The following is a 21,479-nucleotide window of genomic DNA, read 5'->3' as shown; positions in this document are numbered from 1 at the left end:
TGCTGCATGCATGCATGCTTGCTTAGTTTCACATGCGCAGGGAGATGTGGATATTATCACTCTACACTTTGAAAAGTGTGTTAAGCAAGATCTGAAGAATTTATTATATCCATGATTAATGGATCAACATGACTAGCTACAGTGGTAGGACATGTTGGACAGAGGGGGGAACTGATGTGACTGACGTACGATATCGATATATTTGATTCGGACGTTGAGGGGTTTGTGCCGCTATTTATAGTATTAGAATGTAAATGGGTTAAGGCAAGTTAGACGTACACCACTGTCTGTTTCATTAAAAAGAAAAAAAACTCTGAAAATTTCACTACCCCTGGTGGGACTCGAACCCACAATCCCTGGCTTAGGAGGCCAATGCCTTATCCATTAGGCCACAGGGGCCGATGTAAGAAGGTTGAAGTTGTATAGCATTAAATAAACTATGTACAAAATAGCTGTTAATATACGAGCAGTAGGGTGTACAAAATAGCTGTTAATATACGAGCAGTAGGGTGTACAAAATAGCTGTTAATATACGAGCAGTAGGGAGGTACAAGATTATTACTTGCAAGCAAGTCTTAATTTCATTAAACCTTGTTCGTTTTTCCACAAGTGTATAGATGAATTAGCTTGTCTGTGTCTTGTCTATACCACTGAAATGTACTTAACGACTTTTTGAACTTTATTGCATTATCCAAAAGAAAAGAATATTAGAACAAGGTGCTAGTAAGTCGTTTGCACAATAGGTAGGGAGTCAGTAATTCATACTCTAACTTCCCTATGAATTTGGCTTTATTTTGTATTTGTTTGTTTCTTATAAGTCGTTCAGCCCTTTAAGTTCATTATTCTAATATTCTAATTCTCGCGGTAATCTTGTGACAATAATAGTGTGGTTTTCATAGTACCTTATCTTATTACTTATACATACCAAGCGCACATCAAACCAGTCTTATTTATTTATTGCTGTGTTTTGGAAGTATAAATTTCCTTGTTTTGTTTTACATATGTCATGACCCTTTTGTCTCGTTGTATCGGAATGTTTAGATTGTATATAACCATATCTCTTCGTATGTTATAGATGTCAGGGTTTCCTGTCATCCCCGAGATATATATGAACTAGGTTGTGTAGGGTGTATTAATGAGAGTAAGCAGTCTGTAGAATATCAAGAAGCCTAAGATGCGTAACAAAATCCAGAAATGACAGATGAAAATGCTGTTTTTCGTAATGTAATGGGAATGGGGAGCTAAATACGTGCAGTACCATGGGCATAGGTAATGTTTATGTATGGACGAAAGGATGGAAGCCAGTGAAGACGGGCAACATAGTCAAAAGTGAAGATCCATGGTGGATCATTACTTTTCTTTTTCAATTTTATTTGTGAAAAATAAATAGTTGTGTAACCTGGTATCAGCTTTCTTGCAGATCTCTAGCTCCTAAGTACCAATATCACAAGACTTGTTAATCAATCTAAGAAGGAAAAAATGTTGGCTTTGTAAGATGACATGTTTTGTGTCTGTCTAGTGACTCTGTTGGGAGCATATAGTGTTATGTTATCAAGCCGATTGTGTGTTAGCATATCTTCAATGCTGGACTTGAGTTACCTGGGTTAGTTTGATTCGTTTGTGATTTAGGATTATTTTCTTCTCGGATCATATGTGGGAATACTTTGTCATGAAAAATAGTATATAATTTTTTCCGCCACACACACACACACACACCCTTTCGTCGAATGGACGGCGAGAACTAGAGTTCCGAAGAAAAAGGAAAATCTACGTGGATCTCAACGTCCAGGAAGTGCCTTATTATATTTATAGGGAAGGGGAGAGCTCGTGGTATAGTGGAGGGGGGGTGATAGGGAAAAAGAAAGGGAGGGGTTATCGAGGGAAATGGAAGGAAATGAGGAAGAGGGGGACATGGTCCAGAAGGCCAGGCGTCTTGTAAACAAAAGGCGGACTGATGACGTTGACTTTGGTGATGACGGGATCAACAAAAATGTAAAGATTAGAAGTATAGATAAGAGCAGCACAGTGGAAGGTGATGATAATAGTTTCCAGGGATTTAAAAAGGGTGGGGGGGGATACCAACATCCCCCGATTGGCAAGACTAGAGGAGAAATTTGATAAGATGACCGAGCATTTGGAAAACAGGTTCGGTAACGTAGCCAAGATTGCACAAAGAGTTGAAAGATTGGAAGAACTAGAGAAGACGAGCAAAAACTTACTTTAGAAATAGAAGAATTAAAAAGACAGGTAAAAGAAATTAAAAAAGAGAATGAGGAATTAAAGAGGAATAATAAAGACAATAAAGAGGCCATAGCAAAGGAAGCACAGGGCTGGAAATAAATAAAAGAAAACAGTAAAGTTGCATTTACTGACATAATTAAACAACAAATGAAAGAACAAACTGAAGACTCAGTTATTAAAGTGATGAGACAGAAGGAGAATATAGTAAGAGACTTAGCAGACAAAAAGAAATGTATAATTATATTAGGAATGGAAGAGAAATTTAACCAAAATACAACCACAAGAATTAAAGAAGAAAAAGAAAAAGTAAACAGTTTACTAGAATTAGTTCAGGAAGATGAACCTGAAATCATGAAACAAATTGAAGAGATGTTTAGGCTCGGAAAATATAGTACAGATAAGACCAGACCAATTAAGATTAAATTCAGTTCACAAACAACAGCAGAGAATATCTTAGCAAAAACAGGGAAGCTAGCAGCAAGTGAACAATATAAAAAAGTATGGATAAAAAGAGAAATGAATAAAAAGGAAAGAGAGGAAGAAAAATGAAAAGGCAAGAAGGTAAAGAAAAAAACGAGAACAGAACGGAGTCAGAAAAAGAAGAATTCTACTGGAGAGTAGTGAATATGAAAGTGAGGAAATGGACCATAACAGAAAGAGAGAAAAACAACAACAACAACAGAAAATACAATGGAAATAACAGAAAGTTAAGAGTGTCCTACACAAATATAGATGGATTAATAACAGGACTGAATGAACTGAACGAGTATCTGAAGGAAAAAGAACCGGACATAATGGGAATTGTAGAGACAAAATTAAAAGGTCCACTACCACCCAACAGCATAGGACACAATGCATATAATTATTGGATTAGAAACAGAGAGATAAAACAAGGGGGTGGAGTTATGTTCCTGACTATATATTAATGATATGGATGAAGGAATTGAAAGCTATATGAGCTTCTTTGCAGATGATGCAAAACTACTGAAAAGAGTGAAAACGGAAGAAGATTGTGAATCACTACAGAGTGATCTAAATAAAATACAGGAATGGAGTAGGAAGTGGGAGATGGAGTTCAATACAAAGAAGTGTAGTATAATGGAATTTGGAAAAAGTAAAAACAGAATAACAGGATCATATAAATTGGGAGAAGAAAGAATAAAAAAATAGAAAATGAGAAGGACCTGGGAGTCATTGTTATGAATAATATGTCAACTGAGAAACATATAAATAAGATTTTTGGAGAAACTTATAATTTAATAAGAACAATCAAAGTTGCATTTACATACCTGGATGAAGAAATGGTGAAGAAAATTCTAATCACCCTGATAAGACCAAGATTGGAATATGCAGCAACGATATGGTCACCAAGTACAAAAAAATGTATAAAAAAACTTGAAAGAATACAAAAAGCAATTACAAAATTGGCACCAACACTCTCAAAACTATCATATGAAGAGAGACTAGAAAAACTTGAACTACAGACACTAGAGCAAAGAAGAGAGAGAGGAGATTTGATAGCTATTTACAGAATCATGAAAGGCATAGAAATTACTGATAGAGAGAATCTGATAAAATGGGATGATAGAAATACAAGAGGACACGGAAAGAAAATAAAAAAAAGACAGCTATAGAAGAGATCTAAAAAAGAACAGCTTTCCTCACAGAGTAATAGACAGTTGGAACAAGTTAGATGAGAAAGTGGTGTGTGCAAAAACAATACATGAATTTAAAAATAGTTGAGATAAAATGAGATATGAAGACAGGACCCCACGAGCATAGCTCCCCTTCCCGTAAAATACAACTAGGTAAATACAACTAGGTAAACTAGGTAAATACACACTCTTCCAGGAGGGAAATAGCTATCGATCACGAGTCCAACACGTGATCCAAAGACCAAGGTGAATACACACACGCGCGCGCGCGATATTGTACGCGATGAGTAGGCTGTGGTACTCGAGTGACCGGTTAAATAATCCAGTTCGTGAAATAGGTATAGTTTTGGCATTATTGAGAAAGAGAAGAAAGAATAATAAATGAACCAACAAAGAGAGGACTAGATGTAAGTATAGTGGAAAGTCCGAGAGGTGTCATCCCCCAAAAACATTGTTTGATAGATACTCTAAGGAAAAACCAAAATTGGGAAAATAACTTTTTTTTTTTCAGGGTTTCAAAGAAACCCAGGTGAAATACGTAAAAGCTTAGATGTAGACAGAGAAATTAGATATAATAATGCATTAAGAAATCGCGAAGTAAATGGAAGAAATCATGGATTTAAAACTGGATTACTGAGTTGTACTTGGGGAATCGATTACTTTGCATAAGAGTAATGAGCAAACGATTAAAGATTTAAGTGACCTAAAGAGTGAATTTGAAATCCTTAAAAGAGAGAAAAAAAAAAAAAAAATAGAATGAAAAATGAGGACAAAAATAAAAATGAAGAACTGAAAAAGGTCAAAGAGCAATTACAAGTAGCGACCGGAAAGGTGGAAGAGTCAGAGTCAATCAAAGAAACAGATCTCATTAAAAAAAAAAAAAAAAAAAAAAAAAAAAAAAAAAATAATGGAAACAGGAACGGGAAAAAAAAATATCTTTTAGATAAACAATACAAATGTAGATGGAAGAAAATACAAAAAGAAACAGTTATGAAGGTAATCAAAGAAAAGGAAAATTGGGTGAGAGATACAGTTGACAAAGGTAAGTGTATTGTGGTCCATAGTATCCAGGAAAAACATGATATGTATGGATACCAGAGAGAAAAGGAGGAGAAGGAAATAACTAAGGAAATTCTGAAAGAAATACAGGATGAAGGACAAAATTTCGATAAAGAATTCGACGAAATACACAGGATAGACAAATATTCAAAAGAAAAACAACATAGACCTCTGAAAATAAAACTAAGAACTCAAATGATAGCCGAGGAGGTATTATCGAAAGCTGTTAATTGGCAAACAGCGAGAAATTCAAACATATATGGATACAAAAAGAAATGAGTGATGAGGAAAAAGAGAAAGGCAAAGCTATCAGAATTGAAGCTAATGATAGAAATGAGAAAAGAACAGAGACGAAAAAAACGTGTTTTTTTGGAGAGTGCTGGACTTGAGACTGAAAAAATGGTACATAAAAAATGGAAACTTAAACCAAAAAAGAAAAGAAAATATGAAACTAAAAGTGGCATACACAAATATCGATGGCATGATCTCTGGAATCAATGAAGTAAATGACTATCTAGAAATAGAAAAACCTGACATCAGGGGAATAGTAGAGACAAAGTTGAAAAGACCTCTACGAACAAGCATAGTGGGACGTGGCCTATACAACCACTGGGTTAAAAATAGAACAGACAAGCAGTGAGGAGTCATGATATTAACCAAAAAGGGTCCGAATATGACAACTTTTATTGAAGGCCAAGGCAATGTAGAATTAATTATGATCAAAACTGTAAACAAAAAGATGAAAAGTAGAACATTTGTAGCAGTGAATGTACCATCAAAAACACATGCGTGGTCGGATAGCGAACATTCTAAATTACTGGAAGACACAACGAATGTGCTAAACGAGATACTGAAAGAGGGTGGAAACATAGTAATCATGGGCTATTTTAATGTAAAAGATATAATCTGGGAAGAAATGATAGTTAAAGGGGGAGATGAACTTTGGAGCAACATTCTACTGGACATGACCATCAAATACACCCTAACACAATGGGTTAAGGAAAATACTAGATATAAAAACAATGAGGAACCGTTGAATGATTGTGAGTCGCTGCAGAGCGATCTCAATAAAGTATGGGGAATGGAGTAGGAAGTGGGAGATCGAATTCAATATTAAGAATTGTAGTATAATGGAATTTGGAAGAAGCAAAAAAAAAAAAAAAAAAATAGATCATATACATTGGGAGAGGAAGAATTAAAAAATATATAGAAAATGAGAAGCTTATGTTTTAATAAGAACAATCAAAGTGGCATTTGCATACCTGGACGAAGAAATGGCGAAGAAAATACTAGCCACTTTTGTAAGACCATGATTGCAGTATACAGCGGCGACGTGGTCACCAAGTACAAAAAAAATGTATAACAAAACTTGAAAGAATACAAAGAGCACTTACGAAATTGGCACCAACACTCTCAGAACTATCATATGAGGAGAGACTGGGAAAACTTGAGCTACAGACATTAGAGCAAAGAAGAGAGAGAGGAGACTTGATAACTATTTATAGAATCATGAAAGGCATAGAAACTATTGATAGAGAGGATCTAATAAAATGGGTGTAGTAGAGATACAAGAGGACACGGAAAGAAAATCAAGACAGTTATAGAAGAGACCTGAAAAAGAACAGCTTTCTCCACAGGTAATAGATGTTTGGAGCAAGTTAGATGAGAAAGTGGTGTGTGCAAAAACGATACACGAATTTAAAATCAGTAGATAAAACGAGGTATAGCTCCCCTTCCCGTAAAATACAACTAGGTAAATACAACTAGGTAAATACACACACACACGACAGTCGAAGTGATAGCGAAGAAAGGAACTCCAGGGGAAAAAAAAATTCGTGGATCTCAACGACGAGGGAGTACCTATGTTGTATTAGTAGGGAAGGGGAAAGCTCGTGATGTAGTGGGAAGGTTAAGAAAAGTGAGAAGGGGAGGGATCACTGAGGAAAATGGAAGGAAATGAGGAGGGGGACGAACGGGACCCGGAAGTCAGAAGGAATGTCAACAAAAGTTGCGCAGAGGATAGAGGTGAAGTCGAAGAGATTAGTAAAATTGTAAAAATGAAAATATAGAAAAGAGCAGCGCAATGGAAGGTGAAGATAATTATCTCCATGGATTTAATGAGGGAGGTGATGACAACCTCCCCCGATTAGCAAGCCAAGAGGAATAACTAGCAAAAATGAATGAACAGTGGGAAGTTAGGTTCAGACAACTTGCACTGATTACACAAAGATTTGATAATTGGAAGAACTAAAGAAGGAGAACCAAAACCTAAATAAAGAAATAGAAGAATTAAAAAGACAGTTAAAAGAAGTAAAGGATGAGAATGAGGAATTAAAGAAGAAGAATAAAGAGTCCATAGAAAAAGAGGTAAGTGGTTGGAAAAAGGTTCAGGAAAATAGCAAAATTGAATTTAGAGATATAGTGAAACAACAGATGAAGGAACACACTAAGGACACAGTTATTAAAGTGATGAGAGAGAAGGAGAACATAGTAAGAGACTTAGCAGATAAAAAGAAATGTATAATTATGTTAGGAATGGAAGAGAAACATAATCCAAATAGGACTACAAGAGTAAGAGAGGAGAAAGAAAGAGTGAACAGGGTACTAAGAATATTTCAAGAAGGTGAACAGGAAATAGGGAAAGAAATTGAAGAAATATATAGAATTGGGAAATACAATGTAGACAAGACCAGACCAATTCAGGTCACAAATGACAACAGAGAATGTTTTATCAAAAACAGGAAAACTAGCAGAAAGTGATCAGTACAAACAGGTATGGATAAAAAGAGAGATGAAAAAAGAGGAAAGAGAGGAAGAGAAAACAAAAAGAATCAAAGCTAGGGAAAAAAACGAGAACAAAAACAGAGTCAAAGAGAAATTCTATTGGAGAGTAGTGGATATGAAAGTGAGGAAATGGTTCATAGGAGAGAAAAACGGAAGGGGAACAGAAAACAGGATGGAGGAAGCAGAAAATTAAAAGTGTCCTTCACAAATATAGATGGCTTAATAATAGGCTTGAATGAACTGAATGATTACCTGATGGAAAAGGAACCTGACATAATGGGAATTGCGGAGAGAAAATTGAAATGTCCATTACCACCCAACAGTGTAGGACATGGTGCATATAATTATTGAATTAGAAACAAAAAAGTAAAACAAGGTGGTGGCGTTATGTTCCTGACTAAGGATATAAATGTGAGGAGTGTTACATATGGAAAGAATAGAGTGGAAATGATCATTATGAAAATAGAGGACAGGAGCAAGAAGAGCAGGAAGTTTGTAGTAAATTATGTGCCTCATGAAACGGCTTCGTGGGAAGAAAGAGAACACAAAAATATGTTAGAAGATACGAAGATAACACTAAATAAGATAATGTATGGTGGAGGAAGAATAATTATAATGGGTGACTTTAATTGTAAAGAAATCTGCTGGGAAGAAATGACAGTGAAGGGTGGAGATGACCTATGGGGAAATGTACTTGATATGATTATAGAACATACAATGACACAATGGATACAAGAGAATACTAGGTATAGAAATGAGGAAGAACCATCGAGACTAGAACTAATAATTACACCAGAACCTGAAATAGTGGACAAGATTGAATATAAGACATCACTAAGTAAAAGTGGCCACATATTAGTAGAACTGGAACAAAATGGAAAAAAATACACGAGAAAAAAACGAACAATATAGAAAGGGAAGAATGGTGTATGGAAAAACAAATTTGCTAAAATAAGATATAATGCAGAGATGGATGGGCTGATTGGGCATTTCTAGACCTGAAAAAAAAAACTTTTGATAAGGTACCACATAAGAAATTGCTAAAGAAATTAGAAACTGCTGGAGGAATACAGGGCAAACTACTTAAGTGGAAGGAAGACTTCTTGCATGAAAGAAAAATGAGAGTGGTGATAAGAGACAAACATTCCAATTGGGATGAGGTGATTAGTGGAGTTCCACAAGGAACAGTACTGGCCCAAATAATGTTTGCTATATATATTAATGATATGGATGAAGGAATTGTAATTTATATGAGCTTCTTCGCAGACGAAGCAAAAAAAGAATAGTGGGATCATATACATTGGTAGATGAAGAAATTAAAAGTGGAAAAAGAGAAGGACCTAGGAGTCATTATGATTAATATGTCCCCTGAGAAACATATAAACAAAATTTTTGGAGACACTTATAACTTAAGATCAATCAAAGTGGCATTTACATACCTGGATGAAGAAATGGTGAAGAAAATACTAATCACTATGATAAGACCAAAGTTGGAGTATGCAGCGACGACGTGGTCACCAAGTACAAAAAAAAAAAAAAGTATAACAAAACTTAAAAATACAAAGAGCAATTACGAAATTGGCACCAACGCTCTCAGAACTATCTTATGAGGAGAGGCTGGCAAAACTTGAAATACAGACATTAGAGCAAAGAAGAGAGAGAGGAGACTTGATAACTATTTATAGAATCATGAAAGGCATGGAAATTATTGATAGAGAGGATCTAATAAAATGGGATAGTAGAGATACAAGAAGACGTAAAGAAAATCAAGAAAGACAACTATAGAAGAGACCTGAAAAAGAACAGCTTTTCCCCCCAGGACAATAGACGTTTGGAACAGATTAGATGAGAAAGTGGTGTGTGCAAAAACGACACCTTACCTTACCTTACCTTACCTTACCGTCGTGCCATATCCTCTTGGACTTCGGCAACCATGGAGCGCCACCGTTCACAGTCTAGATAAAACGAGATATGGAGACGGGACATCACGAGCATAGCCCCCCTTCCCGTAAAATGCAACTAGGTAGATACAACTAGGTAAATGCACACACGAGCTCTGAGCTCTCTTTGGCAGGGAAATAGCTGTCGATCACGAGTCCAACACGTGATCCAAAAGACCATGGTGAATCACACACAAAAGACCATGGTGAATCAGACACACACACACACACACGCACACACAGAATTATGAAAGGAAAAGAACGCCTTGGTAGAGAGGATTTATTAAAGTGGGACAGAGGAAAAACAAGAGGACATGCAATGAAACTCAAAAAGGACAGCTACAGAAGACACCTGAAAAAGAACAGCTTCCCACACAGAGTGATAGATATATGGAACAAATTGTACGAAAAGATAGTGTGTGCAAACACAATACAAGAATTTAAGAGCAAACTTGATCTTGCGAGATACAAAAACAGACACCACGAGCATAGCCCCCCTTCCCGTAAAACACACACACACACACACACACACACACACACACACACACACACACACACACACACACACACACACACACACACACACACACACATTTGTATCTATAGTGTAAATTTTTGTTTATCAGGAAACCTACAATGATTCCTCTTTTTTCTTTTGTCTTTTTTTTTTTTTTTTATCTTTTTCCCTCCTGCGGTACTTCCATTATATTACTGTGCGTAGCTCTCTCCTTTATTACCTCTTTAATTCGAACTCTGCGATATTGTCTCCAAGGACAGAAGCGCTGGTTATTGTCGACGGAATATTGAATATTGCGCCACAGGCGCAGGGAGCGGCTGGAACGCAGGCCGGGAGGGCAAGACGTAGTCGCTGTTGTCGATCATGAGCAAAGAGCGTGCGCGGCGGCGTCGGCGGCGGCGGCGGCGGCGGCGACGATCAGGTCTCTTGTTGCGCTGTACGCGTAGGAGGAAAGTTTCGATCTCGGTCTTCGACGTTGCGCTTGAGATTCGAACCGTGGCAGAGGTGAGGAACTTCAGACATACAGTAGAGGCGTTTAACCGCTGCCAATGCTGTCAACCTTACCCAACGTGCTCGGGCATCTGGAAAAAAATGTAGAAAGGCTGGAGATAGCTGGAGGAAACTTCTCATTACCCACATAAACGCCACATATCACGGGCTTTTCTTTAGGAAACGCTTGATTTTATTCAGCTGAGATAGAAAGGGGAAGAGAGAGAGAGAGGGGGGGAAAGAGAGAAAAGGGAAAGAGAAAGGGGAAGAGAAAGGAAAAGGGAAAGAAAGAGAGAGAGAGGGAAAGAGAGAAAAGGGAAAGAGAAAGGGGAAGAGAGAAAGAAAGGAAAAAGAAAGGGAAAGAGAGAGAGAGAGAAGGAAAAAAGAGAGAGAACATCTTGTGTTTGATTATACAGTGGTGCACAAAAGGTTCTTAGCTTAGTAGAATTATCAGGAAACCTATCTCGTAAGTTCCTTAATCTTGGCGTTTGAGATGGGCTGGCGGATAAGTCTCCCCAACTCCACACTTGGTAAAGATGATTGACTCCTCGATAATGTGTGCGCCAACACACACACACACACACACACACACACACACACACACACACACACACACACACACACACACACACACACACACACACACACACATATTTTTTAGAAGTATTCTGTGCAAGCATTGTTGACTTACAGGGTTCTTCCACCATTTAGCGGATTTAAACACAATTCAGTCACTTTAGTCGCTTGGAACTAAGATTTGGTTTTATTAAGTTCAATTGAATAACAAAACACAAAATTTTCGCAAGTTAATGTAATTAAACTCGATTTAGCTCTGAACTAATCCACTAAGAGTCCACAATGAAGGTAGAGAGCGTACGCCGGGAAGCGCGTAGTAGCTGCTGTCGAAGCCGTCACCTTTGCCCTATGTGTATGCGCTTTGGGGACTGTTGGGGCAGGTCACAGGCACTGCTGGGAACTAGAGAGGAATGCGGGATTAGAACCCACAACTAAGCGAATGCGAGACCAGCACGCTTCCGATTATGCCACCAGCGCGAGAAAACTGAGATTGAGGTAATTTTTATTTTCTCTCGTTATAATGAAGTCGATTGGCCGTAAGAAAGTGTACAAAGGACGCCATGGTATTGAGAGGTTCTTTGACTCAGCGATTGGCGGAAAGGGAGAGTACTCGTCTGGAAAAATATTTGTTGTTTGAAGTGTGTCGCTAATGAGAGAAGAGACTGGAGTGACAAGATGGACGCCGCCTGCATATATATAAATAAATATATATATATATATATATATATATAAATAAATATATATATATATATATATATATACATATATATATACGAGTATATATACATGAATACATATATATATACATACATACATACAATGGCGCACCCAGGAATATTTTTCGAGGGGTGATATAAAAATAAAAATTGAAAAGAGAAAAAAATCTAATGCAAGTCACTTTTATTTACTTCTGTGCATTTGAAATAGACAGTGGAATGTTTTAGTTATGTAAACAAAACCTCATGTATGGTTGCAAATAATTTTGTTATGGTTATTAGATTGACTGCATTAATAATATAATTTATTACGAAATAAAATAGCATTAATTTGATGTGGTTATATAATAAAACATAGTGGAATAAAATTACTGAATACTAACCAGAACGTAATTAGAAAGTTATGATTGTGTCTGAATTCCAGTAATACGTACAAATTCATTATGTTTAGTATACCGTCTGGGGTATTGGCTGCTTGTTATTGTGGCAAAGTAGCATGCAGTTGATACTTTAGGGTCTATATGGGGCGCCCCTACGGACCAGAGCCACACATCATTTTGTCTATGATAGAGGAAAACTCTGTTCATAGAGAAATTATGACACTTTTATACTACGACTGTCCCTCCATTTTGCTGTCCCCCAACCCCTTGTTGCTGTCCTGTACCATTTCTCTGAGTATTCTTTTTTCTGTGGTGGAATTCCCTGTGGTGGGGGAAAAGAACACTGCCACCAAGTATTCCCACTTGGATCGTAAGAGGCGAGAAGAAAGGGACGGGGATTGGGATTAGGCATCCTTCTCCTTGTAGCCCCACAGGGGACATTCCTAAAAGAAAAAGTAAAGGCATAAGAGGGTCTGGGAGTTTGGGTCTTTTAATGTGCGTGGATGTGGTACAGATGAGAGTAAAAGGGAAGAGATAGGTAGTATGTTTGTGAGAAGAAAGATGGATGTTTTGGCTTTGAGTGAAACTAAGTTGAAAGGGAAAGGTGAGTGTAAGTTTGGGAGTGTAAGTGGGAGTTTATCAGGAGTGAAGAGAGGGCGAGGGAGGGAAGGGGGTGGCTATTCTAGTAAATGAAGAGATAGGTAAACGTGTAGTGGAGTGGAAGGAGGTTTCCTCAAGGATAATGTGAATGAAGGTGAAACTGGGAAAGGAGATGTGGGTTTTTGTAAGTGCATAAGGGCCTGGCAGTGAGAAGAGTGTAAAAGAAAGGGAGGCTTTTTGGATAGATTTAAATGAGTGCACAGAGGATTAGGGAGGAACGTCAATGTAATAATTCTGGGAGACCTTAATGCTAGGGTAGGAAATGATCCAATTAATGGAGTGGTTGGGACATGTGGAGTTCCAGGAAAGAATCGTAGTGGAGAGTTGATGGTGGAAATGTGTCTAGAAAGAGAGTTGATGATAGCAAATACATTGTTTCGGAAGAAAGTCGAGCATAAGTACACATGGGAGAGGATGGTGGATGGAGGGGTGGTAGATAGAGCGTTAATGGATTATGTAGTGGTAAATAGGATTATGATAGGAAGAGTTAAGGATATACATGTTCTAAGGGGAGAGGGCGGGGAATATCAGATCATTTTTTGGTGAAAGGTAATTTGAGAGTGGAGGATAGATGGAGAAAGAGGAAAGGTACAAAAGGTAGGGAGGTTCTCAGAGTGAACTCTTTGAATGAAAATGAAAAGGAGAAGGAGTACAAAAAGAAGCTGAAGGAGGAGTGGGATGGGAGTGAAGGATAGAGTAGAGCTAGGTGTGGAGGAGGAATGGGGATGGTTCAAGGAGGGAGTCACAAAGTGTGCAAAGATGGTGTGTGGAACAAGGAGGACAGGAGGAAATAGAAGGAAGGGTAGTGAATGGTGGGATGAGGAAACAAAGAAGGTTGTAGAAGAGAAGAATCGAGCTTTCACAGATTGGTTACAAAATAGGACGAGGGAGTCATATGAGAGGTACAAAGAAAAGAAAAGAGAAGTAAAGCAAAAGGTAAAGGAGGCAAAGAGGAGAGCAGATGTGAAATGGGGTAAGAGTATGACAGAAAATTTTGAAAGTAATAAAAAGATGTTTTGGAAAGAAATTAAGACAAGGCGAATCAAGTAGAGAAGAAAAGGTAAAAGGTGCAGATGGAGAGAGGGAAAGATAGCTGCAGTGGGAAATGCTAAGAAAATGACCGTGATGAGTGAGGAAAATGGAGGAGAAATAAGGAAGGATGAAGTGAAGGCAGTTGTTAAGATGATGAAAGCAGGTAAGGCACCTGGTCTGGATGGATGCCAGGTACAGTGATGGTGGACTGGCTGGTGAGGTTATTTAATGTTTGCTGGAGAGAGGGTAGAGTGCCGGAGGACCGGAGGAGTGCTTGTATAGTTCCTCTTAACAAAAGCTTTTGATACCATCCCACACGAAAGACTACTTACTAAATTAGCTTTACACGGAATAAGTGGTAGCCTATTAGGTTGGACTAGTAATTGGTTGAATGGTCGAAAACAGAGAGTTGTTTTAAATGGAAAAACTTCTAGATGGAAAAATGTTACAAGTGGAGTTCCTCAGGGTTCCGTTCTTGGGCCACTTCTATTCATAGTATATATAAATGATATAGACCATGGACTAAAATCTACTGTTTCCAAATTTGCTGATGATACAAAACTGTGCGGAGTGGCAAATGATCACTCAAACCAATTAGATATTCAAGAATATTTAGATAAATTACAGCAATGGTCTGAAAAGTGGCTAATGAAATTTAACACAAGTAAATGCAAGGTAATGCACATAGGTAAAAATAACAGTAAGTACGATTACAAGTTATTTGGAAATTCGTTAACAAAAGTATATAGTGAAAAAGATCTCTGCGTAATTATCAGTAACGACCTCAAATCATCCAAGCAGTGTATTTCAGCCTCTGAGAAAGCAAATAAGATTCTAGGACTGATTGCGCGATCTTTTGATTTCAAAAGTCCATCACTCATTAACAAGCTATATAAATCGTTAGTTCGTCCACATTTGGAATATGCTGTTTCCGTATGGTCACCGAATCTCATTAAAGACATTGACAGATTGGAAAAAGTACAACGGCGAGCCACAAAACTGATTCCAAATATAAAAAATAAATCATATGAAAATCGACTAAAACATATGAATCTGTTTTCCCTAAAAAAGCGTAGACTCAGAGGTGACTTGATACAGGTATTTAAGATTTTAAAGGGAATTGACAACATCAAAAATGACAAGGTTTTCACATTGAATGAGAATCAGACAAGAAACAATGGTCTCAAACTGTCCGGAAATAGATTCAATTTGGAAGTAGGTAGAAACAACTTTGCCAACCGTTATAAAGAAGGGAAGCTTAGAGCATGTTTTTTTACCTTTATTCTTCATGGGACAAACAGACAGACAGACAGAGAGAGAGAGAGAATGAGAAAATGTTAGAGAGAGAGAGAGAAAGAGAGAGAGAGAGGAGGGGGAGAAGGGAGAAAGAGAAGAGAGCGATAGAGGGTGGGGGTCCCACGTCCACCTCGCATCGCTTCATTTTTAGTCACCTTTTGAGGCACGAAGGGGGAACACGGCGACGATATTCTTGTCCCGCTACACCATATGGTGTGAAGTGTGGTGACGAGATTATTGGACCGCCAGTGTCGACCAATTCGCTTTCCCTAGGAATATACTGTAGGTGCTGTCATGGAGTCCAGTGGTAATTTTGATCCTCCAGGGAAAAAAGAATGATAATGATATAAGCAAAACATGTGAAAAATAAATACATAAATGATTAAATGATTAGATATAGAGAAGGTGTGTTGTATCTAAAAAATAGTGTTAATTCTGTGCGTTAGAAATAAAATGAATAATGACATAAGTAAAAGATAAATAGGTAAATAGAAAATGTGTGTGGAAGGAATAGATATGTTATATCTGAAGATTTAGCGTTATTTGTGTGCGTTATGTCCGGCTGGCCTCAAGAGTGGAATCCAGGTTTTCTTTTCCTGGTCAGAGATTATTTTGTATCGATTTGATACGATTTATTGTCATTTTATGTTGGCTTTGATTTTTTTTTATTTCTATGTATTTTATTTTTATTTGGTTACCTTCTTATAATTGTTATCGTCATCATCATCATCATCATCATCATTATTATTATTATTGTTATTATTATTATTAGTATTACCATTATTATTATTATTATCATTATTATTGATATTATTATTATTATTACTATTATTTATGAGAGTAACGTATTGGCAGTCATAAATCATAATTTTAGATTTTGTTCTTGTAGTGGTAGAAAAAAATATACATATGTATCGCGGGTCCAGTTCAGGGGGTCTTGGTATTTCTATAAACCTGTTCAGTCGGTGGTCCGCCCTCAAGCTGAACGATAGAATCGTTTGGTACCGATGGACAATTTGTGGCGGAGTCCTACCCCCTGGTAGGACAGGGAGGGCAACTGCCCTCTCCCCTGGAATTTGTATATATATATTTTAATTTCCACATTTTCTAGCAACTACACCAATTTGGGGTAGTTGCCAGAAAACGTGGAAAAAAAAGCCAAGGTTTTGCCCCTCCAATACTTTTGCTCATTTATATGTTGTGCCATGGAGATGATTGAAGTCGCCAGGCGGCAGACACAGTAAGAGGAAATGCCACCCGGCGCGGAAGGCTTTAAAAATGCACACCAAAGATACCACGCATGTCGTATTCTTTTTCTCAGTTCCATGGGAGGAGGGAAGGAGGTGTGTTGGGATTGCCAAATGCCGCAATGTTCTCGGTAAAGAGAGCCGGGGAAGGCATTCGTAATTAAATTGGCTGCTGTCGCAAACACAAAGGCCAAACTAAGCTCCTAAGAAGAATTTGAATTGAGGGGTTGGAATGGGCCGGGACGGAGTGCGCAGTTCGCTGCTCGCTTGTCCTATCCACATCACAGCTCGCCTATGACGTCATGTCGCTGATGCTGTGGCGCCACCTAGTTGGGTTCAAGGACAAGGAATCTTCAACTAATTTTCGTTTAAAGGATGTAAGAAATGAAGGTTGAAGGTCTTAATAATGTATGTGGAATTTGGAAGATGGATTTTGATAACGTGGTTTGTGAAATACGAGGATATTTAGTTCGAGTTGATCGATAGCGACTCGGGAGGGTGTGAGCCGAGTTCAAACCCGGGAACGGAACGTTTTCCTGCCTCTACCGAAGCGGACTCGAAGCGTGATTTCCTTCTCCCGCCATGAACCGACGGAGAACTTGGAAGATACGGAATCAACAGTTCTCAGTCATTTTCACTTTATTGAAATCGATGAATTTTCCTTTTTTAACCCGCTACTTCCATAAAATTAATAAAACAGAAATAATGATAATAACAATAATAATAACAACAATAGTAATAACAGCGATAATAATAATGGTAATACGGGGGGCGAGCGTAGACAAACAAGAACCTAGAACAAATACTTTTATTATTTGAGGATTTGAACAAATAAAATCTGATCAAGAATGAATGTTTAACATTCATTTGTGTATGTAACGAGTGGCCAGCATTATGGAATTAGTATAAAGATTTCAGGATTTATATTATTCAATCACTTATCTATATATTTCTCTTCATATGATCTCTTCTTATCCACTCATTTACCAAATCATTCCATTATTTGTTTATTTATTTATTTATTTATTATCACTGGCTAAGACGGGTGGCTAGTGTGGCCGTTTGATAATTCTTGTCATCAATCTGAGGAGTTTTACAAGCGATTTACACTTAAGAGAAATTGGCTGGCGGCGACTCGGATATTGTATTTCATTGCCGATAACCAACGTTTCTATTATTGGGAAGAATTTTGCGAGGTAATGAGCATTTTTTTATTCTTTTTTTTTAAGCTTAATTTCCAATCATAAAACAGTGCTGTGTGACTCTGGTCCGTAGGGATGTCACTTGGTGCCCTCCCCCTAAAGTAAAGCTCAGCGAAAGAGGTTGATTGATACTGGTTTTGAGATATTTTTTTTAACTTGCTGTAGAAGGAATTTACCTTTGTTGAATGAATAATTAAAGCCGTTGACTGACTCGAGAATCATTGAGGGCAAGGTGAGCCCCGAGAGTGTTGTTCAGAGCAGTCCATCTTCAATTTTTGAACAAAAGTTCAAAGGCAAAGACGGGATGCAGTCCAAAACTTCTCTGTCGAGTCCTCTTATTCTCTCTCCCTCTCTTCATCTCCTACTCTTTCCTTCATTCTCTTTCCTTCTCTCTTTCCCTTTCTTTTCCTCTGTTCCCCCGTATCCCTTTCTTCGTATATCACTTCCCCTCTCCCGTTTCCTCTCTCCCTTTTCCCCTTCCCCCTTGTTTTCTCTTTCCCTCTCTGTTTCCCACCCTAGCCCTCTATTTTCCTTTCTTTTCCTCTTTCACCCGCTTTCCCTACCTGTCATTCTTTTTTTCTCTCTTTCCCTTTGTTTCCCTCTCTTTCCATTTCTTTCCCTCTCTTTACCTTTTATTTAATCTCTTTTCCTTATTTCCTCTCTTTCCCTATTCCTCTCTTTTTCTCTTTTCCTCTTTCCCCCTTCTTCCCTCTCCTCTTTCCCCCTCCTTTCCTACCTTTCCCTCTCTTATCACTCTTTCCTTACCTTTCCCTCTTTCCCTTCTACGATTACCTTTCCCTTCCTCTCTTTTCCTCTCTTTTTCTCTTCTCCCTTTTCCCCTATTTCCCTCTCCTTTCCCCCTCTCCCGCTCCTCCCCTCTTTTAGTCTTGTCATCGCTTTAGTTCTTTTCCTCATTACATCGCTCTCTTCTCACTTTTCTCTCTCCCCCTTACTCTTTCTCTCCTTTGTTTCTCTTTCCATCTCTTTCCCTCCTTCATTTCTCTTCTCTCTTCTTCCCTTCTTCTTCCTTCTTCTCATCTTTCCTTTTCTTCCTCACAATTTTTCATCCTCTTATCCCTCCTTTCCTATTCTTTCTTTCCTCTCCTTTCTTCCTCTCATCTTCATCCCATATTCCCCCCCCCCCTCTCTCTCTCTCTCTCTCTCTCTCTCTCTCTCTCTCTCTCTCTCTCTCTCTCTCTCTCTCTCTCTCTCTCTCTCTCTCTCTCTCTCTCTCTCTCTCTCTCTCTCTCTCTCCCTCCCTCCTCTCTCTCTCTCTCTCTCTCTCTCTCTCTCTCTCTCTCTCTCTCTCTCTCTCTCTCTCTCTCTCTCTCTCTCTCTCTCTATATATATATATATATATATATATATATATATATTTCTCGCTCTGACTCTTTTCTGTCTGCTTCTGTCTCTTTCTCTCTCTTTATGTGTGTGTGTGTGTGTGTGTGTGTGTGTGTGTGTGTGTGTGTGTGTGTGTGTCTGTCTGTCTGTCTGTCTTTCTGTCTGTGGCGTGTAGTATGTGCCGCATGCATATCCCCCAGCCCACTCCTCTTGTTGCGGCTATGGAAGCAAGTTAGAGCAAGGACCCGAGAGGGTGAATAGTCTCGGGACGTTAGGTCATAGCTGGACCAGAAACTGTGACAAGAAGGAACACACCGCAACTAAAAAAGTCTGAAAAAGGAATGGAAAAGAGAGAGAGAGAGAGCGAGCGAGCACGAAGAAGGCCCCAGGAAGCTCTGATTAAAGAAAGAAGGGAAGAAAAAATAGGCCAAGCACTTGCAATAGATACATTTCGTCATTACGAAATATGGAGGAACCTAGCAGACAGCTCCGTCACCCGATCTCCTCTTCCTCCGCAGCTGCAGGTGCAGAGGAGGAGGACATGTCTAGTGAGGACTTCAGGTACTTTTTTGTTTTTGTTTGTATGTGTGTGTGTGTGTGTGTGTGTGTGTGTGTGTGTGTGTGTGTGTGTGTGTGTGTGTGTGTGTGTGTGTGAGAGAGAGAGAGAGAGAGAGAGAGAGAGAGAGAGAATGTCCTCCGGATCATCGTCATATGGCAGGAGACGACTTAGTTCTTCGTTGTGCTAACTGGATTTAACTCATTCCTTATCAAGTGGTCCTTTTTCTTTTTGGTGGCTGTTGCCAGGGTATTTATTTTTTTTGTTTTATGTTTGATTTATTTACTAATTATCATTATTACTTTTTGTTATCATTATATATTTGTTTATTTATCCATTTATTATTATTATCATCATCATCATCATCATCATCATCATCATCATCATCATCATCATCATCATCATCATCATCATCATCATCATCATCATCATCATCATCATCATCATCATCATCATCATCGATATTGTTATTATTTCTATTTCTTCATTTATTGTTTTACCATCCCGGTAGCGAAGGTGTGATAAACATATCAACTAACTTGTTGAACAAGGAAGGATGATATATATTGTTCACCTGAGCAGTAGGCAGTCACAGACAGACATTCATATTGTGTGTGTTTGTGTGTGCAAGATCGCAGTTGTGTCCGTAGATCAGTCTACGCGAACACTGGGCTCTCATTCGGGAGGATAATAGTTGTCGATCATGAGGCCAGCACGTGATCCAAGCCCATGGTGAACCATAAGTATGGTCTTGGTGTACCATTCATACATCAGGAGCGAAGTTGGCCCCCATCCCCATGTTCCACCATTACCTCCATTCCCCCATCCCGCCCATCTTCCCATTCCGCCCATTACCCCCATTCCTCCATTACCCCCATTCCCCTATTACCCCCCATTATTCCCGTTCCCTCATTTCCCACTGCCCCCATTACCCATTACCCATATTCTTCATAACCTCGGTTCCCAATTCACCCATTCCCTCCATTCTCCCCCCCCCACTTCAGAAGCCCTGAAGCGATGGGAGAGAGGCAGTAGTGTAAAGATGACGTGATATAGGTTTGGCGCTCGGCGGATTGTGGTAAGATAACGTGATATGGATTGAATAGTATTTCACTATGGTAAGAGAGCGTTACATGGATTGAACATGTGGACGATAATATATTGAATACTCGATTGTGGTAAGATAGCTTAACATGGACTGAACATAATTACGGACTGGTAAGATAACGTGACATGGGTTGAACGAATGGGCGATAAGATAATGAACATAAGTTCAGTACTTGGACTGTGCTAAGATATCATGACATGGGTTGAACTGCAAGGCTGTCGTAAGATGGATTGATATCAGTCAACGAGAGACTGAAGGTTGTTGAGGAAGTTTCACAGACAATAAAGTTCGTCCGGTGTGTGTTGGGAGCGTTGCTACTGAAAATGAAGAAGATCGATACTCTAGCAATGATCATTTCATACTCCTTTCCATTATGGTTTATCAATTAATCAGTTATTATTATTATTGATTTTTGACTCGCGTTCACCTTTCTGGCAGAATTATTATTATTATTATCATCATTATTGTTATTATTATTATTATTATTATTATTATTATTATTAATACTATTATTATTATTTTTATTATCATCATAATCATTATAATTATTGTGATTATTATTATTATTATTTTATTTTATTTATTTATCTATTCATTATTATTATTATTTCTTTTTGTTATTATTTCTCGTCATTATAACGAAAAGGTTCGTTAAGAGCGTAGGTGCGCACCTCATTATG

General features: G+C 38.2%; 1 non-coding gene across 1 annotated transcript; it reads right to left on the bottom strand.

The window, feature by feature from the left end:
• Positions 1-326: 326 nt before the first annotated feature.
• On the bottom strand, positions 327-399 carry TRNAR-CCU (transfer RNA arginine (anticodon CCU)). The gene has a single exon. It is a non-coding gene; the product is annotated as a tRNA-Arg (tRNA).
• Between the last annotated feature and the right edge of the window lie 21,080 nt (positions 400-21,479).

The sequence above is a fragment of the Oratosquilla oratoria genome, chromosome 35 (assembly GCF_046742065.1).
Source record: "Oratosquilla oratoria isolate Oo_2021 chromosome 35, ASM4674206v1, whole genome shotgun sequence".
NCBI classification, from domain to species: Eukaryota; Metazoa; Arthropoda; class Malacostraca; order Stomatopoda; family Squillidae; genus Oratosquilla; species Oratosquilla oratoria.
This window is presented reverse-complemented; position numbering and strand designations above follow the sequence as displayed.